Source organism: Lissotriton helveticus, chromosome 4_1, assembly GCF_964261635.1.
Source record: "Lissotriton helveticus chromosome 4_1, aLisHel1.1, whole genome shotgun sequence".
Taxonomy (NCBI): Eukaryota; Metazoa; Chordata; class Amphibia; order Caudata; family Salamandridae; genus Lissotriton; species Lissotriton helveticus.
This window is the reverse complement of record NC_136063.1, coordinates 134149531-134172627: the sequence shown is the minus strand read 5'-3', so window position 1 is coordinate 134172627 and position 23097 is coordinate 134149531. Positions and strand designations below refer to the sequence as shown.

The following is a 23097-nucleotide window of genomic DNA, read 5'->3' as shown; positions in this document are numbered from 1 at the left end:
TGCAACTGTTCTATGTTTCCCTCTGCATCGGAGACTTTATCTGCCACTTTCCGTAGGTCTGTCCTCAACAAATTCACATCAATAGACACCGTTTCTATCTGGCGTTCCAGTGCCGAGTGTGAGCCCTGGATCGCCTTTAGCAGCTCTGCCCGGGAGGGCTCCCTGGGAGCCTCCGCCCCTTTGTCCTGGCCCGACTGGCGCGTGATCCGCTGGGATGGCAGCCGCTGGGTGGTGAATTGCGTGGAACGAGACATTCTATCCTTTTGCATTGCAGCTGCCCCCCGTGTCCTTTTCAGCTCCCTGAGGGGTAGCGGGGTCTCCACCGGTTATTGTCCTATCTCCTTCAAGCCAATCTCCGACCACAAGCCCCGAAAGGCGCCCCACCGCCCCACTCGCCAACAGGTCACCACGACACTCCCAGGGGTCCGCAGTTGTCATGAGATGCTCAGTACTGTAGGGGTGCCTCTCTCTGTTCCCCGCTTCCGCACCAGAGGGTCGAGACCTATGTCCCGCTGCCACTCCAACCTCCAAGCACCTCAACTTCAGTAGGAGGATGCGTCAATGGGCCGCAGGTGGTCTACTAAATTCCCGGGTTTCTCAGGGTGTCTCTTCTATGGCGGATCCTTCCCACAATGGGACTGCCCTCTCAGCCAAGGTTCCCCAGGCGTCCAGCACACCCAGGTGTCGACAGTCAGCCTCCTGCCGCTTGGCCGCTGCGTCTTTCAATTAAGCCCTCAATCCTCTTCCTGGACTTCTGGCCCACCACAAGAGCAGCTCGTCCCCCAGCGTCGTGCCCCGCTCACCACGGGGGCCGCGAGCGTACCTGCTAGTCTCAACATCTCTGGGCCTTCCCTCCGGTACTCTATACTCAGTCCGACTGGCGCAGGCGGGTCAAGGGACAGCATCCAGCTCCTTCACTGTCCCCAAAGCTTCGAGGTCGCCGCATCGACCAGTGGCCCCCATGACCTCAGCAGTGTTCATGTCCCCCGGGAGACGTAGAGCCGGCCCCCCACCATCAATGTCCACACCACGAGAGTTGTTCCCTACCAGGTCTCGCCGTCTGATGGCAGGTCTGACGCTGCACGGCTGGCCCCGGTGATGGTCGGCCCCAAGGTAATCCAGGCACGTTCCCAACTGGGCCGAGCGGAGTATTCAGACCGCGCGTGCCGCCGCCTCTTCCCAGCGCCGGCCGGCGCGAGCAGCCACTTGTGCACCTCCTTGGTCGGTGGCCAATTCGCGGCAGTTCCCCGCGGTTCCGGGCCCCCTGAGGACAGCGGACCCCCCGCCGGATCTAATTGACACTCGCCGCCGGTCCCGAGTGTCCCTCTCGCAAGGTTCCGAGGCTCCGCCCCTCCGGGTGTGCAGGCCGCAGTCCGGGGCCTCTCCCAGCGGCGGGCCGCCTCCATTCCTCCTCGACGGGACCTGACGGGGACCTACAGGCACTCTCCAGCTCTTGTAGGCCCCCACAGCCGGACAGAGTCCCCACCGGCGATGCTTCACTTACGAGGTAAGTGTGTAGATCTGAAGGACCAGCCGCTCCGCCCGCCGCACCAGCAACAGCGGCGGTACCGGCAGTGCGGGCCTCTGCCAGCCCAGGCAGGCACCCCCGCAATCTTCCTCAGGTCGGGGCCCAAGCCGGCAGCAGGCTCCGTCGTCTAGATGGCGTTGTCGAGGACCCAAAATCTCCAGACTTCCGCAGGCCTCCTATCACTGGGCTCCGCCGCCCTCCGGAAGCAGGCCTCAGACCCCAGCCTCGCGTAGTCAGACGTCCGGAGCGCCACAGCTCGGGTAATTATCTCAGCTCCACCTTCGGCGGCCCGCCTTATATCGCCCTAGGACGTGTCCCCAGGCACCAGGGAGTCGTGTAGCTCTCGATTCCACACTGCAGGAGCCCATACAGGATAAATTATCAGGATTTCAGGGTCCGTTTGCCGGGAGCCGGAGGAGCTCACGTCCTGTTGGCCATGCTGCTTGGTCACGCCCCGCAAGGTACCATTCTTAGCAGGAGGCTTTGGAGAATGCGGGGTGGGTGGAATTTTGTGACTCTACGCAGTTTCCTGAACCTTCCATCACAGAAATGTGAGGATAATGTTTGTTTTTTTGACAAAGGGTTAGGTTTGCAAGGGATTCGGCTTGACAGAACCTGGTGAGAGCTACACAAGTAACCCCCACCTGGATTTCCCTGGGTGTCTAGTTTTCAAAAATTTACAGTTTTGCTAAGTTTCTCCCAGTGATGGCTGAGCTAGGCTAAAAAAATATGATATGTCCATGTTGCGTTTTAGGCTGTTCCCTGTCATAGGCACTAGGCCTACCCACACAAGTGAGGTACCTTTTTTTATCGACAGACTTAGGAAAAAACACAGCATTGTAAAGCAACAGTTATTAACTATAGATTTTCTATGCATTTCTGCCGTCCAAATGTAAGACAATGTGTAAAAAAGTAGTCACTTTAAATAATGTCCTATAATTCACATGCTAGTATGGGTACCCACAATTTCAGTGATGTACAAATAACTACTGCTTCTAAACTCTATATTTTGTTCCCATTTCGAAAATACATAGGTATCCTTGATACCTATTTTTCACTCTTTATATTTTACCAAATTAATTGCTATATATCCGGAACACAATGAAAAACGATTGCAAGACGCATACATTTATTGGCTCGGTTTTCTCCTCCCTGTCCGTTCTTGCTGCCACTGCCCAGACACCTCTCTCCTGTTCTAGGCCCTCCTCCCCCTGCTGGCTCCTGCCTGCACCTCATCCCTGGTAGTCCAGTGGGAGAAGCTTGCTCTTCTGCTGCTCCTCTTCTGTCTGTCTGCCTTTGTTGTGCCCGTTTTTGTTTGTGGTGTCTTTTCCTGTTGTTTCCTGTCTTTCCTGTTTTTGTCTGTGATTCTATTCATTACTGCCCTTCATTACTTTTTGTGCCTGTGCAACAGTTTTCTCCTCCCCGCCCTACCTGCCGCTGACCCCCTGTAGCCCCTTCCCCCTGCCATTCTCACGCCGCCTCCCAGCTGTGCTTTCCCTCCCCCTACCCTAGCTAATGCCGGCCGCTGTGCGGCTACGCAGGGGCGCACCGCTGGCTTGCCAAAGGTGCGCCACAGGCAAGCCCATCCGCGTCCGTTTACGCCCGTCCGCGACCCGACCATAACCAGCGCCAGGAACCATGCATCTCCTACCATCCACAGCTACGACTCAGCCATCCTTCTTGCACTGAAACCCGAAAGGAGAAAATACTGCCAGCGGTCCACGCCAAGGAACACCCACGGACAGTTCTCCTTCCATCACTGCCGCAATACCTTCACTACTGCACACACCCCTACGGCCACACCCACACACCGAACGCCAACACCACCGAAGCCCTGGAATGCACCCTCCTAAGCGTACGCTTCCTGCACAGACATGCTGTAGAGATCTGGGAACTCCTAGACACCATATCACCAGACGTCCCCTCCTTCACAGAAACCTGGATAAACGCCCCCTCCTCCCCGACATTGCCACCGCCATCCCTGATGGATACAAGATCCAGAGGAAGGACCCCCCCAATCGACCAGGTGGAGGATTCACCCTTGCACATAAGAGCTCCCTCCGAATCTCCACCTCCACCACCTGCGACTCCTTCTCCACCACCGAACACCTGCACTTCCAGATCCAGACCAGCCCCAGAACCACATTTCGAGACACCCTCGCCTACAGACCCCCGACTTCGTGCTCCGTTCCCCACTACCATTGCCGACCTCATCGCTTCCCATGCCATCACCTCCATGGGCTACATACTCATCGGATACCTGAACTTCCAGTTCGACAACCTCAGCAACCCCAACTCCACCATCCTTCTGGACAGCCTCGCCAACGTCGGACTGAAACAGCTAGTAACCACACCTACCCACAAGGCTGGACACACCCTTGACCCCAACTTCGCAGGAGGTAACAACATCCACTTCAGCCACACCATGCAACCCCCATGGACGGACCACCACTGGGCACACTTCCGCGTCTACAAACCCCCACTACCCATTAACTATAGATTTTCTATGCATTTCTGCCGTCCAAATGTAAGACAATGTGTAAAAAAGTAGTCACTTTAAATAATGTCCTATAATTCACATGCTAGTATGGGTACCCACAATTTCAGTGATGTACAAATAACTACTGCTTCTAAACTCTATATTTTGTTCCCATTTCGAAAATACATAGGTATCCTTGATATATATATATATATATATATATATATATATATATATATATATATATATATATATCCTTGAACCTGCACGGCGCCCTCCACGAAGGAACTGGTGTAAAGTCACAGAGGAGCAGCTTAACTCGACCCTCAAACGCGACAACCCCACCACCTTCACCGACGTCGCAGCCAAGCAACTCCACAAATGGATCTCCAACTGCGCATACGAGCTCGCACCCCTAAGTAACCCCGACAGACAGGGCCCCAGGAAGGCCACATGGTTTATTGCCGATCTTCAAGATAGAGACTCACCTGCAGATGCTTCAAGAAGAACTGGAGCAACAGTAAAACGTCTGAAGATCGCACCAACTGCAAGAACGCCATGACGGAATACCACCAACGCATCAGATCCAACAAAAGGACCTTCATCCAAAACAAGATCCTCACCAACTCTATCAACTCGAAGGAACTCTTCAGCATCATCCAGGAATTCACCAAACCCCCAAGCGAAACCACAGACATCACCCCTTCCCAGGACCTCTGCAACAAGCTTGGATTCTACTTCCATCTGATTTCAAGGACTTCTACGACAACTTCAACGACAAGACGCCTGACCCTGAAACCACATTCTCCTCCAGCAACACTAGCCAGCCCACCATTTCCTCCTGGGCCCCAGTCACCATCGAAGACACCACCTCAACCATGAATGGCATCCACTCAGGAGCCCCCACGGACCCCTGCCCATCGTAAATCTTCCGCAGAGCCGCCACCGCCATCACCCCAGTGCTACGGCACATAGTCAAAGCCACCTTCAAGACCGGCATCTATCCCCACGACTGGAAACCCGCAGGAGTCAGACCCCTGCGCAAGAAGCCCTCAGCAGATCCCACGGACCTCAAGAACTACCGACCCATCTCCTACCTACCATTCACGGCCAGAGTCACTGAGAAGACCGTCAGTACCCAGCTGACAAGATTCATCGAAGATAACTCCCCCCTCAGCCACTCCCAATCCTGATTCCACAGCAACCACAGCACCGAGACCACACTACTCGCCGCGACAGACATTCCCAAGCTCCTCAACCCTAAACACACCGTGGCCCTGATCCTACTCGACCTCTCGACAGCATTCCACACGTCTCCCACCGCACACTCACCACCAGACTCCGTGACTCACGAACTGCCCTCGACTGGATCCGCTCCATCCTCACCGGCAGAACCTGAAGAATTAGACTGCCTCCCTTCCTCTCCGAACCAACGGAAATCAAGTGCACAGAACCCCGAGGATTGTCGCTCAGCCCCACGCTCTTCAACATCTACATGGCCCCCCTCGCCACCATTGTCAGACTGCACGGACTCAGCACAGTATCCTACGCCAACGAAACCCAGCTCATCCTCTCTTTCACCCTCACCAAGGACCCCATCACCACCAGGCTCAACTTCCAGAAAGGAATGAAGGACGACATTGCATCATGGATGAGCAGCAGCTGCCTGAAGCTTCACTCGGAGAAGACAGAGGTCCTCATGCTTGGACCCTCCCCCTCTGCATGGGATACCTGGTAGCCCTCCCACCCCCACGGACCACATCCGTAATCTTGGCATCGTACTCAACTCCTCCCTCTCCATGACACAACAGGTCAACGCCGTCCCTCCGCATTCTCCGAAAGACCTTCAAATGGATCCCCCTGAATCAAGGAAGACAGTCACCCACGCACTCATAACCAGCAGACTAGACTACGGAAACGCCCTCTACGCCGGGATCAACAGGTCCCTGCTTCCCAAACTCCAAACCATACAGAACACAGCAGCCAGACTCGTCCTCGGCATCCCTCGACACGAAAGCATCACCCAACACCTGCAGAACCTCCACTAGATCCCGATAGAAAAGAGAATCCCCTTCAAAATACTCACCCACGCCTACAAATGCCTTCACAACACCGGACCCATAACTCAACAAGAGAATCTCCTCCACGCATCCAAACAAAACCTCCGATCCGCCAACCTCGTCCTCGCTGAAATCTCGTGGATCTGCAGAGCCAGAACAGGGCCAAGACCTGGAACGACGGGAAAAATCACCTAAGAAAATCATAATGCAGCCTAAAGGAGAGCGCTTAAGTGGTCAGAATTCTTCATCTTGAAGTGGCAAAATAGAGAATCCAAGGAGATATGCATTTAATACATAAACAATTTTGCAAGGGTACAGTAAAAGAACCTTCACAAACCCCTTTTGCTATGAGAGAAACAGAGAGGGAGTAGTGCACTGCAATGTCCATAGGCCATAAGTAAAGAAAAAGGAGACAAACAGACCCCTACGAAGTCTGTATCATCTGTCTATCATTTTCTTACCTTCCTACCTCCTATCTCATCTGCAAGACCTTCTCCAGATGAACCCTTCGTGACAGGGAGAAAATCTGCCTGCAGGGAAGGGAAGAAAGAAGACAGCAAGAAACAAGTGGGACCTCTGAGAGAAGGAGAGGTAATTCTTCCACGAAAGCTCTTCCCTCATCCTCCAATGGTCTTGGGAAGCCTGAGAGATGTTTTTCAGGAAGAAAACGCTATTGGTTCCAATTGACGTTGAGGTGGTCAATGTCAAGAGGAGGTACAACGCTGACAAATTCGCTGCCATTGACTGGATCTACGCCATATAAGCGTTGACGATTGACATAAAAAAACACTCGAGCGACGTCAAGACCTGCTTTACACCGCCAACCGATGCCAAGAGATGCATCGATGTAGAGGGATTTTGATTTGCTGACGCCGAGAGGTAGGCGGCGACATCGAGAACCAAACACTGACGAGAGTGGTTGATGTCGAGAAGCCGGTCGACAACAAGAGCGAGCCTACGTCGACGGGTTGACGTTGAGAAGCAGATCATCCTAAACTAGGCCATTTTTTGTTTTGCACCTTTTTACCTATATCACTGGTTTGTCTTTCATTCATATACTGGCTCAGAGTTTGATTTGTCACTATGCCTGAAAAATAAATATGCTTCACTGAGCAAGAGTTGATAGCCATGGTGGATGAATGAAATCATTAGAGAAGAGCCACACATTTTTGGATCCCATGCCCAGAATACTCCTCCCAGTAGGAAAACCTACATTTGGGACAGGATAGTCAATTGAGTGCATTCTGCCACCCTACACACACAGGGCAACATTAGGAAGAGGTGGAACAACCTCAGCCTGAGCGTGCGTACCAGGTACAAGAGCCATAACCGGGGGCTCAGGGGACTGGCGATGGCCCTCCCAGTGCCCCATTACAACTCTTTCCCTGGGAGGAGAAGGTATTGGCCAGCCTGCATTCTGAGGGCTTGACAGGATTAGAGGGGCAGTGGACTATGGTAAGTTACACTTCAGTAACTGCCACAATGTCACAATGTCCTTTTTGCTTTCAACTCAACTCTGCTTTTGCTTTTGCGTTCTCGATCTACTTTCCTAACATGCAATACTCAGAGTATCTGACATGTTGGTTTGTTTGTGGCAATGAGTATTGCTTCATATGAGAGCACAAGTATCCAACTCCATGACATGCCACATGTTGTAATGCTGTCTGTAAGTGCATTACCATCAAAATTTCAATCCAGGACCAATGATATGTGTTAAAATGTCAATTTATGGTCCATCCAAATGTATGTTGCTAACAGGTATGGTACACTAACCATTTGTCAAGTGTTGGTAGGTGTTGGTAAAGTGAGATTGAAGTGACTGCAACTACCATGAGGCCTTGTGACTAGAACTCTAACCTAGATGCTAGACTTCTTTTGTACCTTCTCACCTTCTGCCATGTTACAACTGATTTACACTCATCATACAAGTTACCATTTGTTAAGTCTTGGTAAGTTCAAATAGAGAAGATACCACTATTACCATGAGGCCCTGTGACTGCAACTATAACCAAGATGCCATATTCATTTTGCCCGTTTTCAATTTCACTTGTCTGCCATGTTACAACTGATCTACACTCATGTAGGTTACCATTCATCAAGTCTTGGTAAGTTCAGATAGAAAAGCTACCACTACCACCATGATGCCCTGTGAACGCAACTCTTAAGTTGCCAGATTCCTTTTGCCCCTTCTCACTTGTCTGCCATGTTACAGCTGATCTACTCTTACCATGGACTGTGCAATGTGCAGACAATGCTCCACTCAGATATACGTCTGCTTGTTGGTGTCTTGGACATATCAACTGAAACTATTGATGGCTTGATTAACACCATAACGGTGTGCCACTAATATATGTGAGCCATGAAGGAAACTCAGCTGATTAGAAGTGCCCGGTGACCCCTTTTCTCTGCACTTCTCACATGATGAACAATGCTAAATATATATATGTTTGCCTGTATTAGACGTAACTAGGCTTTGGAATGGACAAATACACGTTATGACTGCATTGTGTTTGTAGCAGACTTTTGGAGATGTCATGGCTATCCCGAAAGCCAAAATGCCACTATCTGCACATCTAATGAGCTGATAAAATCTACTACAGCTATTGAATGTCAACAAATGTCTAGTAACCTACTTCAACTCCATGCAAATAGATGGCAATACTAATCCCTATCTAATTTGTTTCATTCTAGGTCCCCATTTACTTTGACCCAAACAACGTGGTTGGAGATACCTCACTTCCACCATTAACAATGTTCTCTATATCTTAACAGGTCTACCCGCCACTGCACCTGTGCAGAGGTTGGAAACCAAACAGAGTTCCTCTCCACCCCAGGACGAAGCCCTCAGTGATGACAATGCTCCTGAAGAGGTGGACGTGGATCATGGTCCTGGCCCATCTGGGGAGAAGCAAACACTGGTGCTCACTGTGTCCACAGCAACACCTCCCACCCTAGCTGCAACACAGATAACCACTACCCCCCAACTTGTGCACCTAGCACAATCAGTACAATATTGTGCCCCCCAGTCCTAGATTCTGAAACGTCTTATACCACCCAGTCATTGAGGAACCACCCAGTGGGAGGGTGCAGCCGGTGCCAAGGGCACAGGGCCATGGGGGTAGGTGTAGTGGGAGGGTAATTGCAGGCCAGGAGAGTGAACCTACTAAGATCACAGTCAACCAGGCTTCCATCACCCAAGGGGTGGGAATCTTCTAGGACTCCCAAAGTGTCATAGGCCAGGTTTTGACCGAAATCTGGGAAATGAAGGAGCTGGAGACAGATACATACCAGGAGGTTGTTGCCATCCACACCAAGGTGGCCACTATCCACAATGAGGTGGCCTCCCAGGTTAGGGTGCTGTGGGACATCAGCTCCACCCTTTGCAGGGCTTTTCCACCTGTGGGACAAGTACATCCAGCCCATCAACATCTGCTGCAGCCACAAGAAGGGAGGCCCTGTCAGCAGAGGACATGCCTGCACATGCCCCTGTCTCAGCAGCTCCAGTTACTCCAGTAACACATAGATTCACATGCTTGAATTATTCCCCGTAGTCATGATGGGAGTCCCTCGTACCTTAAAATAGTAGTAGTAGTAGTACAGTGATAGATATAGACTAGAAAGGCCTTAGTTTATTAACCTATCCTAGTAATTTTTAAAAAGAAACCAAAGTTTTTTCTTAACCAATCAGCATGAATCACCCTCTAGAACACTCCAGAGAGAGTCTCTGTACCTCATTTTTCTACTACACATTGTGCCAAGGGAGTCTCCTCTAAGCTCTGCTCAGCTTTCTCATCTGAAGAACATTTTGGACATTTTTCCTCAGGAAAGTACATTTATATGATTATATTTTCATAGGCCGAGAGTTAATCTTCCTGTATATCTGTTGGTGTGTTACCAAATCTGACTGGACTATGGCTGATAAGGCAAAGAAGGGTCTCTTCAGAAACTGTGCCACTTGCTTGAAAAAGAGGTTGTATGCTGTTGACCCTAACAAGGACTGCATTTACTGTACCTTTTCACATAAGGTGTCAGACTGCAAGATCTGCTGCACCTTTTTAAACAATACCCTTGTGGAGGAAAGTACAGTCGACGAGGTTGTCGTCATCACCATTGTCAACGGGAAATTAGACGGAGAAGTCGACGAGGCTGCAGCGGTCGACGAGGACATCACCGTCGTCGAGCATACCTCTGTTGACTGAAACACTACTGTCGACGAAGGTGCAGTTACCGGCGTCGACAAAGTCATTGCCGTCAATGAAGCCACAACTGTCGATCAAGTCTCATCCATCGATGAAGTTATCGTCGTCGACGATGTGACCGTCGACAACTAAGTTGAAGGTAGTGGAAGGAGCGACATCGTCATTGGCGCAACTGTCTTCACAGTCGTCGACAAAGATTGTGTCGTTGAAGCTCTTTTCAGCAACAAAGACATTGGAAACGGGAATTACACCAGAACACACCTCAACTAGTCAAATTACACAGGAGGGAGATTCTGAAGAAGAGGAAGGCCCTTTTTGGGACGGATATAGCCCGCCAGAGTTGCATGTCAAGTGTCAACCAGATAATGACGCTGATCAGTGATACTATTGTCAGGCCTATTTTACTTAGCCTGAACAAAGACCACCGCAATATCATGAAGAAATGGTCTTGATGCCCTCTACATTGTTATCAGATCTCCAATTTATGTTACAAGACTACCAGCATTGCTCCCCACCTTCAGAGCCGGCTATTACAATTCCACCTCCTCAGGTGGCATCGCCTGTAGAAATGAATGCCCCTACTGTACTTTCTGCAGCAAATACTCCACAGTCCTTTCCTCTCCAGGAACCGGTCTCTTCGGATAACGAGGGAGCACTTCTTGATACAGCCTCGGAACGAGATGATTATAGGATGTCTTCAACTGCCTCACCAACTCCTCCTCCGGTATATTCCCCACCAGGGGATATTGGGGGATTTCACAATTTGTTGGAGTGTGTGGCGCAAGGGTTTGCTATACCAATGCCTACCAAGCAAGCTGAATGTTTCTTGTATGATTTCAAAGAGCCAATTCATAAGTCTGTCAGAGCTATTCTCATAATTGGTTACATCTGTGATGAAGGTATTCGAATAATAAAAAACCCAGCTCTGTGCCTACGTTGCTCCCACGTCTGGATAAAAAATATAAGAACACAAATGACGCCCCAGCATGCCTCACAGGTCACCCAAAACCAAACTCAGTAGTTATGCAGGCCGCTCAACGTCGCTCAATAAGTCCTTAGGCACCTCCGGACAGAGAGGGCAGACGTCTCGATTCTATTGGAAAAAGATTCTCGGTAATGTCAGCACTTACAGTAGAGGCAGCAAACTCCCTGGCGATCTTAGGGCCATATGATCTCCAGATGTGGTCAGACATTGCTTCCTAAATTGACGAAGTGCTGGAAGATGCTAAGGAGGAATCAAAAAAAATATTGCATAAAGGAGAGAGCATCCTATGTAATAATAGATTCAGCCATGGATGTTGTGATAGGTTTTTTGGCCACTAGCTGGAGCGGCAATCTTGCCAAGGCAGGGATCGCTCAAAGCCACCTCATACCGTCTTAAGGTTCAGAACAAGATCTTAGACTTTACATATGATGGTGAAGCTCATTTTGGCAGCCATATAGAGGAAGCCCTAAAAACCAGCAAGGCGACACAAGTCTTTAGGGTCATTGTAGTTCAGGAAAGCTCCTTTTGGGGGTCAAAGGGAAGAGGTCAGCCATCCTACAGAGAAGGGTATCAACAATACCGACATACTACATATTCTTAGGCATCCCAGTCATACCAACCTCAATCCCAGCAAAGACACCCACCTCAAAGATCCTACGAATAGAGGAAAGACACCATTGGAAGGCAAAGATACTAGCTGCCGACAATGATATACCTCCGGTTCCGGCACCATCTCTCCTTTCCTCTTACTCAACTCAATCGTTTCAAACATTCCGCCCGATGGAGGCAACATTTCCTACTACCTCCACCAGTGGTGAACCATTACTACGGAACAGTGGGTTCTACGTCTAGGACAATTCGGACACACGCTAGATTTATAAAACAAAACGCTTACAAACCCTCCTTAACCCTCCCACCACAAGCATCTCAAAGCTCTTCAGCAAGAGGTCAGTATCATGCTATACAAAGCGAAATTAGAGAAGGTCCCATTATCCTGCAGGGGCATAGGTTTCCTACTTTCATTTCTTCTGCCGTTCCTCTGCAGGATATGCTTTTAAGCAGACTGTGTCCAAGCCTGAATCAGTGAAATTCAAGCTTTTGTAATTGAGGAACCCTTCTTGCATTTCAAGACTTATGGAATTCTACTCTGCACAAATCCAAAGTTCATTCCCACGGATCCATCGGACTTCCACCTTAACGAGCTGGTGGTACTAAAGACTTTCTTCCTGAGTCCAACGACATCTGCAGAGAGAGCTCTGCATTCATTGGATTGGATGTCAAACGTTGCTTAAAGTTTTATCGAGCTAGGACACAAGCTTTCCGAAAGACTTCTCGATTATTTGCTGCATTCAGTGCTCCAAAGAAAGGTTTCCCGCTCTCCAAACAGAGTATTTCTATGGATTGCAGGTGTCATACAATTTTGTCATCACAAGGCAGGCAGACCTCTGTCTTCACGAGTCTGAACCCATTCCATGAGGGCCGTGTCCGCAACTGCACCTATATTTGCGGGGGGTATCACTTCCTGAGATTTGCTGGGCAGCTACGTGGAATAGACACGGTTTTACACAACCCTACTGCTTGGATTCAGCAGTTCTAAATGACACAGCGGTGGGTCAAGCAGTTCTTCGGCATCTGTTCCATTAAGGTGAGCCACCCCTCCCTACCCTCCTAGCTCTATAACTGTATCACGTATCCATAAGGAAAACCATTTCATATGTCCATTATATTGCTTCAATGGCTGTTTGTAGGTTATACTGATGTATGTGCCTTAAGTTGTTTTCAAAGCTATGGTAAAAGTGATACTCAACTACATGCTATTCTGATTCAAGCATGTGAATCTATGAAAGTTCCAATACTGGAGTAAGAAATAAGTTACTTACCTGTAACTGTTGTTCTCTAGTATTGGAAGCTTTCATAGATGGGAAACGGCCATTACAACGCAGGCATTACATCATAATGCTTTTACAATGCAACTTTTACAATGCAGGTGACATTGCAACCCATGCTATTACAACGCATGTGCCATTACAATGCATGCCATTACAATGCATTGTAAGGTGAGTAATGGAGGTAAGTGAGGTAAGTTTTTATTTTTGAGTATTTTTTTATATTAGGGTATTATCCGAGTATTCATTAGAAATTGGGGTTTTGTGTGTTTTAAAAAAAATATTTTAGTTTTTATTTTTATAAAATTAATATATATCAAAAAATGTATTAAAAGGGCATGTCACCCATTCTCAGGAATGGGATGCTTGGGAAACTGGGTGTGTTATAATACTCAGGTATTACATTAAAGTTTTGTGAATTAATTAGTATTTAGTTTACTAGTTTGTAGTTTAAAAAAAAGGTATATATTAAAAATATTTTATCAAAATGGATTGGTTGTTGGTGGGGTAGTGTATTAGTATTCAGGTTTTACTTTTAAAACTGGAGTATTATTAAAACTTTAGATTAATTGTTATTATTAAATGATAAATAAAATATAGCAACAATATAATATATTTATAACAAATTAAATGTGCTTTGCACTTATCCTCTGGGACGGGATGCATGGGAAACGGGTGTTTGGTGGGGGAGTGTATTAATATTCAGGTATTAATTTTAATACTAGCGAATTAATTGATATTTAGTTTTATTGATCATTTTATAAAAAAGGCTTTGGCACCCATGCTCTGGGACGGGATGCATGGGATACAGGGCTTTTGGGCGGGGGTCTGTATTAATACTACGGTATTAATTTTAATACTCGAGAAGTAATTGATATTTATTTTTAGGAGTACAATATTTTAATAATCCTTTTTTAAACAATAATTAAAAAGGATTTGGCACCTATCCTCTGGGACGGGATGCATGGGAAACAGGGTTTTTGGGTTGGGGAGTGTATTAATATTCCGGTTTTAATTCTAATACTTGAGAATTAATTGATATTCAGTTTTACTGATAGATAATTTTTAAAATATTTTAATCTAAAATTAATAAAAAAGGCTTTGGCACCTATTTTCTTGGAAAGGATGCATGGGAAACATGGGTTTGGGTAGGGTGTATTAATACTTGGGTATTCTTTTTAATACTTGAGTATTAATTATTACTTCATTTGTAATCATTTTTTTAAATAACCTTCTTAAATACATTTTTAATATTACAATTAATAAAATTGATATGCAGACACACACAGGGTGTTTCTGGGTCGGGGGAGATTTGATATCAAGTTTTAATTATAAGCTATCACTAAAAAGTAATATATATTTTAGTTTTAATTCAATAAAATTATAAAACAAAAAGGTATATTAAGTTTAGAAATGTAAAGGCTAAGCACGCGAAAAGAATGGCCGCCTTGGAGTAGAGCTCTGCACCGAGCCTACCTTCCCGGCACATTTATCCGGCTCCATACTGCCTGCAGACGGCGGCAAAACACCAGCGCTGCCGCCGGACGTCATTGCCGACCATCTGGCCGATTTTGAGACAAATCGGAACACCCGCGAAGCACCGCGGCCTACACGGACAGGTGGCCGCGAACGTTGCTTTCAGTCCCGGGCACCACCTACGGGAGTCCGAGGCTCCAGGCGGCGGCACAGGCCCGAGGCTGAGGCCTACGCGCACCGAGACCACGCGACGCTGCGCCAAGGTACAGAGGCGGGCTGCGACGCCTGGCCCAGCCCAATTGAACAACCCGCTACCCAGCTGACCCCCCCCCTGAACACTGGACCGGAGGGGCGAACACGAGTGGTTGGCGGTGGCCGAACTTGTGGGGCCCATGCTGCGTGACGGTGAGATACCGCCAACCCCACCAACGGCGCTCACAGGGCAGCACGCTCTTGTGTTGGCCGGGGCCGGTGGGCCACACTGATACCCTCGGCCCGGCTGACGGAGCGCCCACGGCACCACCCACGCCTCGGGTGGGCAGCGGCAGCTCACGAGGCCCGCCACAGCGCCCAACCCTCCACAGCACGCCGCGCGCTGAACCACCGCCACGCGCCAGCCCTGCCACACCGCCTCACCTGACACGGGGCCCTGCCCGAACGCACGTCCGCCTGGGGGCCTCGGACACTCTGTGGTGATCTCCTGCCCCACGACTGGACAGTCCTCGGAAGTGCCACGGCACCTTGCACGGCCCACCACGGCGCCTGCCCACCAGGGTGCGACTCACGCTGTGCCTACAACACGGACTGGCTCTCCCAGATCGACTCGCCAGTCACAAGGCGCCACGAACCGCCACCAGAGTGCACGCCCGCCCGGGAGTCACGGACACGGTGCGGTGCCCACCTCCCCTGCGGCTGGCGGATCCTCGGGAGTACCGCGATCACTTACAAGACCCACAGCGGCGCCTTCCGCATCGTGGAGCAACGCACGCTGGGCCCGCGACAAGCATCAACCCTATCATACCATACCAACTCGCCGGGCGCCAAGCACCGCAGGCTACTACCCGAGCGCACACCCATCTGGGAGCCACGGACGCTGTGCGGTAACCACTCACCCCGCGGCTGCACGATCATGCAAGCGGCCTGATCCTCTGAAAGAGAGGCGAACCACTGGACCAGACATAGCGAGGAGGCCCAGATGTCTACCGGGCCCAAAACCAGGACTGGTACCGGCAACGCTAATCAGAAGGCCAAGATGGACAAGACCAGGAAGTACGCTGATCCGGACCAGACGGCGGCTAAACTAGACACCATGTTGGCTGCAATGGAGAGGCTCGAGGAGTCCATCAACCTAACTCGTACCTCCTTGGCCACCAAGATCGATACGTGGTCATCGACCTCACACACCTAAGGGCGGATCATAAAAAATTGGCGGACCGCACCACCGCCCTGGAGAGCACAGTACAGACACTTCAGCCTCAAGCCGACCAGTCACATAAACACATACAGGACTTATTGAACAGGGTGGAGTTCTTGGAGGACAGAGCCGAAGACGCGGAAGGTAGAACCCGAAGGAACAACGTACGCTTGGTCGGGGTTCCGGAGAAATGGGAAGGGAGATCCCTGGAGGAACACATGGAGCAATGGCTGAAAGGTATCCTACCGGAAGGATCGCTCTCCCCACACTTTGTGGTAGAACGTGCTCACAGAGTCCCCACCAAACCTCTGACGACTGGCTCCAACCCGAGGCCAATGCTGCTCCGCATAATGAATTACCGGGACAGAGACTCCATCCTGCGAGAAACACGCAAGCACCAAGAGGTCCGGATCGAGAACGCGTCAGTGATGTTCTTTCCCGACTACACTGTTCAAGTCCAGCGGCAAAGACATGACTTTATGGCGGTGAAGAAGCGACTGAGACAAATGGGCCTCCAATACTCGCTGCTCTTTCCCGCGAAGTTGAGAGTCGTAGCGGGTGAACGGACTCATTTCTTCACGGACCCCGCAGAGGCGGAAACCTGGCTAGACAGCGGAGTTGACACAGAACCCAACACGGCCGCGGGTCCTTTGCCCCGGCGACGTCCCAGTAATCACAGGCGGAGGCGACGACCCCGCCGGAACTCTCAGCCGGAATCACAGGCAGCGAAGAGACCTCCCCCCCCAGCGGATGCCAGACGCCAGGAACAACAAGACGCTCTCCGCCTGGTGATGGAACTCAGCGGGTCCCCTGCACAGAGCGAAATGGCGGGCGGCAGCGCACAGGACCTCCAGAGTGACGACGGAGCCATCTATGGAGTGCCAGACTCCCCGACCTCGGAAGACCGACCTGACGTCACCCCCCAGACGGCGGACTACATCAGCTGACCACGCGATACCTGCAGCACTCTACCACGCCGTTCGCAACTGCCCGCCACAGCGGTCCTGGGGCAGCGCTGCCGCAATGAGACCTGACCATGGCAGCGGAATACAACCTCAACTCTCCGTGCTACCCACGAGGCATGCGCACGCCTAACATCCCACCACTGAACGTGATCCCAGGTGTTGGTGGGGATGGCCCATGCCCGATTGATGCGCAACTACAGGGACGCTTGGCCCTACCTGATGGCGGCTCGATTGGGACACGTAATGTATGAGTTTTGTGTATGTACATGCTGGGTTCACTGTCTGCAAAGGCGACCTAGACTGCCACGTTTCTTCCGGGAAGGCAATGGGCCTTCACTCAATAACCATATTGACACTGACTAATTGATTCAGTGCATATAGCACAACCACCCCCTTAGACTTGACTTTTGTTGCTCTCCTAGAGAGTATGGACGGGGGCACGTTTAGCATCCGACCTTTTGGTATTTTAAATGTTCATACTGTTCGCTGGCTCATTGTTCTGTTAGCCATGTTTTTGTTTCCCCCCCCTATGGTCACAGTGCAGCGATGCAACATATCAGGCGCCTATTGGGTGGCGGGGGTCGTTCCCTTGACGATAAATGCCTTTGCATGGGGGGGGTGGAGGGAGTGCTGGGTGGGGGTTTTTGCTGCAATATTGTAATGTCGCCCATTAAGGTATGCACGTGGAATGTGAGGGGTATACATACACCATCCCGACGTTACCAAATATATTCATACCTCAAACGCCACCACGTACAAATTGCCCTTCTCCAAGAAACGCACCTTGCTAACACGGAAACCCCCACGCTGCGGCGCAGATGGCGAGGACAGCTCTATGCCACGGGTTTCTCGTCGTACGCTAGGGGGACGCTGATATGGGTTAGGCCGGGCACTCCATGGACCACGCAAGATGTACATATAGAACCCGAGGGCAGGTACGTAGCTATCCATGGCAAACTAGATGGCAACCCACTGGTAATAGCCTCCATATATGCACCCAACACGGGGCTGGCGGATTTCTTCACGCACTTGTCACACACACTGGCCCCTTGGCATGGAATCCCTTGGGTGCTTGGCGGGGATTACAACAGTTCATTGGACTTAACACTAGACCGCTCCCATCCTACACCACCCAACTCGCAAGCGCAGGCCACTACGAAAGCGCTGCAGGCGTAGTCCGCGCAATGGGGCCTACAAGATGTGTGGCGCGCTCGCAACCCACACTCCCGGGTTTACTCGTATTACTCGGGAGCACACGCCCTACATGTGCGTCTAGACCGGTACATGATCTCTAGTGAGCTCCTACCCAATGTCACGGACACCTGTTACATGGGACGCACACACTCCGACCACAACCCGCACCTCTTGGACCTGATGTGGGACCAACCTAGACCACCAATACCCACATGGCGGCTACAACCCGACCTCTTACTAGACAGTACATTTAGGAGTTCCATATGCACGCAGACAGCACAGTATTTCGAGGACAACGCAGGCTCGGCATCGACTCCCCAGATAGAATGGGACGCGTTTAAATTGGTCCTCCGGGGTCATTGCCTGGGCACACAGGCCCATTCCCGACGGCAATTGGAGGCGGATCTCTGACGCATAGAATCAGACTTGCTACGACTAGAGCAGACGACGGCCGCTGACCCCAACACTGACCTATTACAGGCACGGGCAGAACACGACAAACTGATTGACAGGCTGAAAAATATCAACTACAAGGCTCACTCAGCCCGCTCACATCATGCTGGTGACAAACCCGGCAAACTGCTGGCATGGCTGATACAACGCGAGAATCATATGACGCCAGTGACAGCGATACAACCGCTAGCTGGCCCAATAGTCTACACACAGGCGCAGATTCACGAAGCCTTTGCGACGCATTACGGCGCGCTTTACAAATCCCGTCTGCTGACCACACAGCCTATCATCTCTGCGTATCTAGAGAATATCATGTTGCCTGCCCTGACAGACGACCAGCGGGACGACCTGGGGTCGCCGTTGCTGGCGGAGGAACTCCGCGAGGCCATCTTTGCCCTCTCGAATGGCAAGGCACCGGGCCCTGATGGCCTGCCGGCGGAATACTATAAGGCGTGCTCAGACATCCTGATTCCGGAGCTCCTACGGGTCTATGCGACGGCGTTGGAGGACATGACCCTACCCCGGTCAATGAATGAGGCAACGTTAGTATCCCTGTTAAAACCGGGCAGAGATGTCACACTCCTCGGCTCATATCTGTAATGATGTCCCGGCAGGTTCCGCAGGAGCGCCAAGGATCCTAAGAATAATCCGCGGCCTTCCCCTACGGCCTCCCGACTCTATCAAACACTAGAGTACCGAGAGGCTCGCCAGGGGAAAACAGGGAGACAAAACAAGGAAAGGTGGGGAAGGAATATAAGCGTGGCTGTAATCTTCTGCGTGAAAGGGCATCCACTGGGCCTGGACTTCTGGTGGATGAGGAGCTGAAATAAAACACAAACTTCTAACCGCTATTCACGTATATGGATATGTAACAATTGCTGTACATGAATATTACATACCAGATATATTTATATCTTTGCTGTGGAATAAGTGTATTGTGGTTGCAGGGTTCAGCTTGAGCTAATGTGAGAGAACACAAAACATTAGTGATTCTTCGTGTTACAATAAGCCTGCATAAACCTAATCTGAGTCATTGAGCCCTTACTTGAAGACTTGTAGAAAGCTCCCAAATAAACATCTATGTTGAAGTGGATTGGCCCGAATCAGAAGATAACACCCCGTGATTCTGGGTGGTGTGGAAACTATCTGCGCCCTTCGCTAGTCCACGCAAGTGTCCCCAAACACTCACGTAAGAGGTGGCCAGGAACACAGAAGTGATGGTGATTGATCACGGCCACAAGGCAAACAACCGGGAAAACAAAAGAGATGAGGAGAACCCACCGGATGGCGGAGACCAAGCCCGGCCACCGGGTGGAGGATAAGGGTAAATCAAACTAAATACCTAAGGGATGATTCCAGCAAATCGGCGGAGACCAAGCCCGGCCGGCTGGATAAGCAGGTAAGGGATAGGGCTAATAGCTGAGAAGGCAGCCCGGCCGGACGGCGGAGTACAAACCCGGCCGTCGGGCGGAGCCGATGGGAAAAAGGAAAGTCAGCTATGGAGTCCGGCCAGACGGAGGAGCACAACCCAGCCGTGGGACGGAGCAGGAAGGGACTGGGAACTCTGACTTGCTGCCCGGCCAGACGGCGGAGCAAAGCCCGGCCGTCGGGCGGAGCAGAAGAAACAAAGCAAGATACTGGGAGTTCCAAGAAGCGGAACAACGGGGGTTTAGCAAGAGACAAGCCTCAGAGAAGTAGGACGGTGATGAACCCGTCCTCACGACGACCAACAGGAAATCAGGAACAAACACGGGAAGCAAAACGGAACAGCAACAACGGGAGCTTGACGCAAGAACGTAAAGCGTCACTCCCAGGGCTCTGTAAGCTTTTGTAGGACTTTCTCTTAAAGGGACAGTGTCTTGTGGATCTCGGGGCATGACAATATCGACCCCTAGCACTGCTAAACACTGATTATAAGATACTGGCCTCAACTCTCGCCCGACGGCTAGCGGGTCTGGTGCCTGACCTGATCCACACTGACCAGAATGGCTTTGTGCCCACCAGATGCACCTCTCACAACATACGGAGGCTTTTCCGAGTACAAACATACGTGACGCGAGACTGGCCTCGGTCGGGCTGCCTGGTCCTTGATCTAGAGAAAGCATTCGACTCGCTCGAGTGGCCTTACCTACTAGCCGTATTACGCAAATTCGATCTAGGGGATGACTATATTGAACTGGTGGGGCTGCTATACAGACACCCAACGGTGCGAGTCCGCACAGGCGGGCTATTATCCGATGCCATCAAGGTGCAGCGCGGCACCAGACAGGGCTGCCCCTTATCCCCATTGCTCTTTTCACTAGCAATTGAGCCCCTGGCTGCACTCCTGCGCAATAAGGGCTTACACTGGGGAATCCCGCTGGCGGATGGCACGCACATAGTCTCGCTATATGCCGAAGACCTCCTTTTGTACGTCAGGGACCTTACTCGCATACCGCCAGTCCTTTCGGAGATCTTCAGGTCCTTCGAGAACATGTCAGGCCTCAAGGTAAACTGGGCCTAGTCAGGGGCATACTCGTTCAACCCAGACATCCCGGACCCAGGCATCGAGATCAATGGTGAGCGACTGCCATGGCACCACACTACGTTCAAATACTTAGGAGTGCAAGTATACAGGACGCCGCAGGATATACTGGACGGCAACCTGACACGTGCCATAACGTCTATCAGGTCCCAGATTGCCTTTTGGAAGTCCCTACCGCTCAATGTCCCGAGCAGAGTGACGCTGACGAAAATGATCGTCCTCCCCCGGCTTTTATATTATTTCGCAAATATACCAGTATATGTGCGAGCGCGCACCTTCAGAGAATTGGCCTCCATGATCAGGGACCTGATATGGAACACTGGGCGACCCAGAGTGGCCCTCCAAAAACTACACGCTCCTGTTGACGAGGGTGGCCTCGCGGTACCAAACCTCGAACTTTACTATCTAGCAGCCCAGCTACAATGGGTCACTGCCTGGCTAGCGGGAAACCGCCTGGAGGACACGGCCACGACTGCAGACGTGCTATCCCCCACACAAATCCATACCCTATTCCACCCCCAGACACACCCGAGGAGGTCAACCCAACTTCATGTAGGCGTAGCGGTACGATGTCATATCAGAAGCCTGCGGCTTACGAGACTGACTAAACCATATGCCCCGGCTCTCCCACTATTGGGTACCCCCATGACTGCCTCCATAATCACGGAAACAGCGCTGGAACACTGGACACGAACTGGAGTGGACACCATGGCAGACCTATACGCTGACGGCGTCCTGATACCGTTCGCGACACTGGCTGCTGACACAGGCCTCCCACCAGGACAGTTTTTACAGCACACCTCCTTACTTTTAGCATACACGCAGCGGTGGGGCAGCATCAGCACAGAACTACCAACACATCACTTGATTCAGAGTCTACATGTCATGGGAAACGGCACACATGTGGTGCACTGGCTTCATCAAGCGCTATTGTCACATACGCAGCACTCGTTGCAACCGCTCCGTGACAAATGGGCCACTGACAGGGGGAGGGACTGGACAGACAAGGAGTGGAACACGATACTGCTAGGCCCCAGACACGTTCCCCGCAACGCACGCTTCAAACTGATTCAGTTCTATATACTGCACAGAGCGTACCTCTCCCCCAATAAAATTAACCAATACTTCCCGGGAGCTGCAGCCAGCTGCCCAAGATGTGCACTGGAAGGGGCAGATCTGCTACACATGCTATGGCAGTGCCCACTGATTCGGACATACTGGGGGGCGGTGCTGAAAACACTAGACAAATGTACGGCCATGGCGATACCACACACGTGGGAGGCGTCCATACTGGGCCTCTATCAGCGGACTCCATTGAATAAAGTCTCCTCTCGTTTCTGGGACCTTGGCCTATTCACGGCAAAAAGGTTGATCACGAAACACTGGAAACGAACCACCCTTTCCACTACCGGCACACTGGCATACATCACTAGACACCTGGGCGAAAGCGGAAAGCACCACCCTCCATAACGAGGAAACGGCAGGCCTACGACAGTTTCCAATAGCGGTACCCTGGGATGCAATGCTCAATTCCTTTCATGAGGAATGCCGTCTAACACAGAACCCTGCGGAGGCCGACCACTCGGATGATGTCACCGGCACGCCCCCCACTGGTGCGCCGTGAGGTCGGTCTTGATGTTGCATCCCCCAGCACCCCCCTCACTTGACGCACCTACCACAACAGACACGTTTCCCCCCCCACAGGCCATGCTCACTCCACTGGTCCACTGTGGGCAGCACCCACACGAACCCCTGCATTGACACACCCCTGACCAGCTACAAACGTAACAGCCTCACATCCGATGACCATAACTGACCCTTACCAGTCCCACCCCTAGTCCTCTGTTCCCTCTCCTTCCCTCCTTCCCTCACTGTTTAATTCAGAATGTTATATCCTTGTAGCGCTAACATGTCCTGGAACATTTGTGATGGGG

At 51.0% G+C, this 23097-nt stretch overlaps 1 long non-coding RNA gene across 4 annotated transcripts in view; it reads left to right on the top strand.

The window, feature by feature from the left end:
• Positions 1-23097, top strand: part of LOC144827060 (uncharacterized) — a 175565-nt gene that overhangs the window by 51538 nt on the left and 100930 nt on the right. The gene's annotated exons all lie outside the window — the stretch shown is intronic.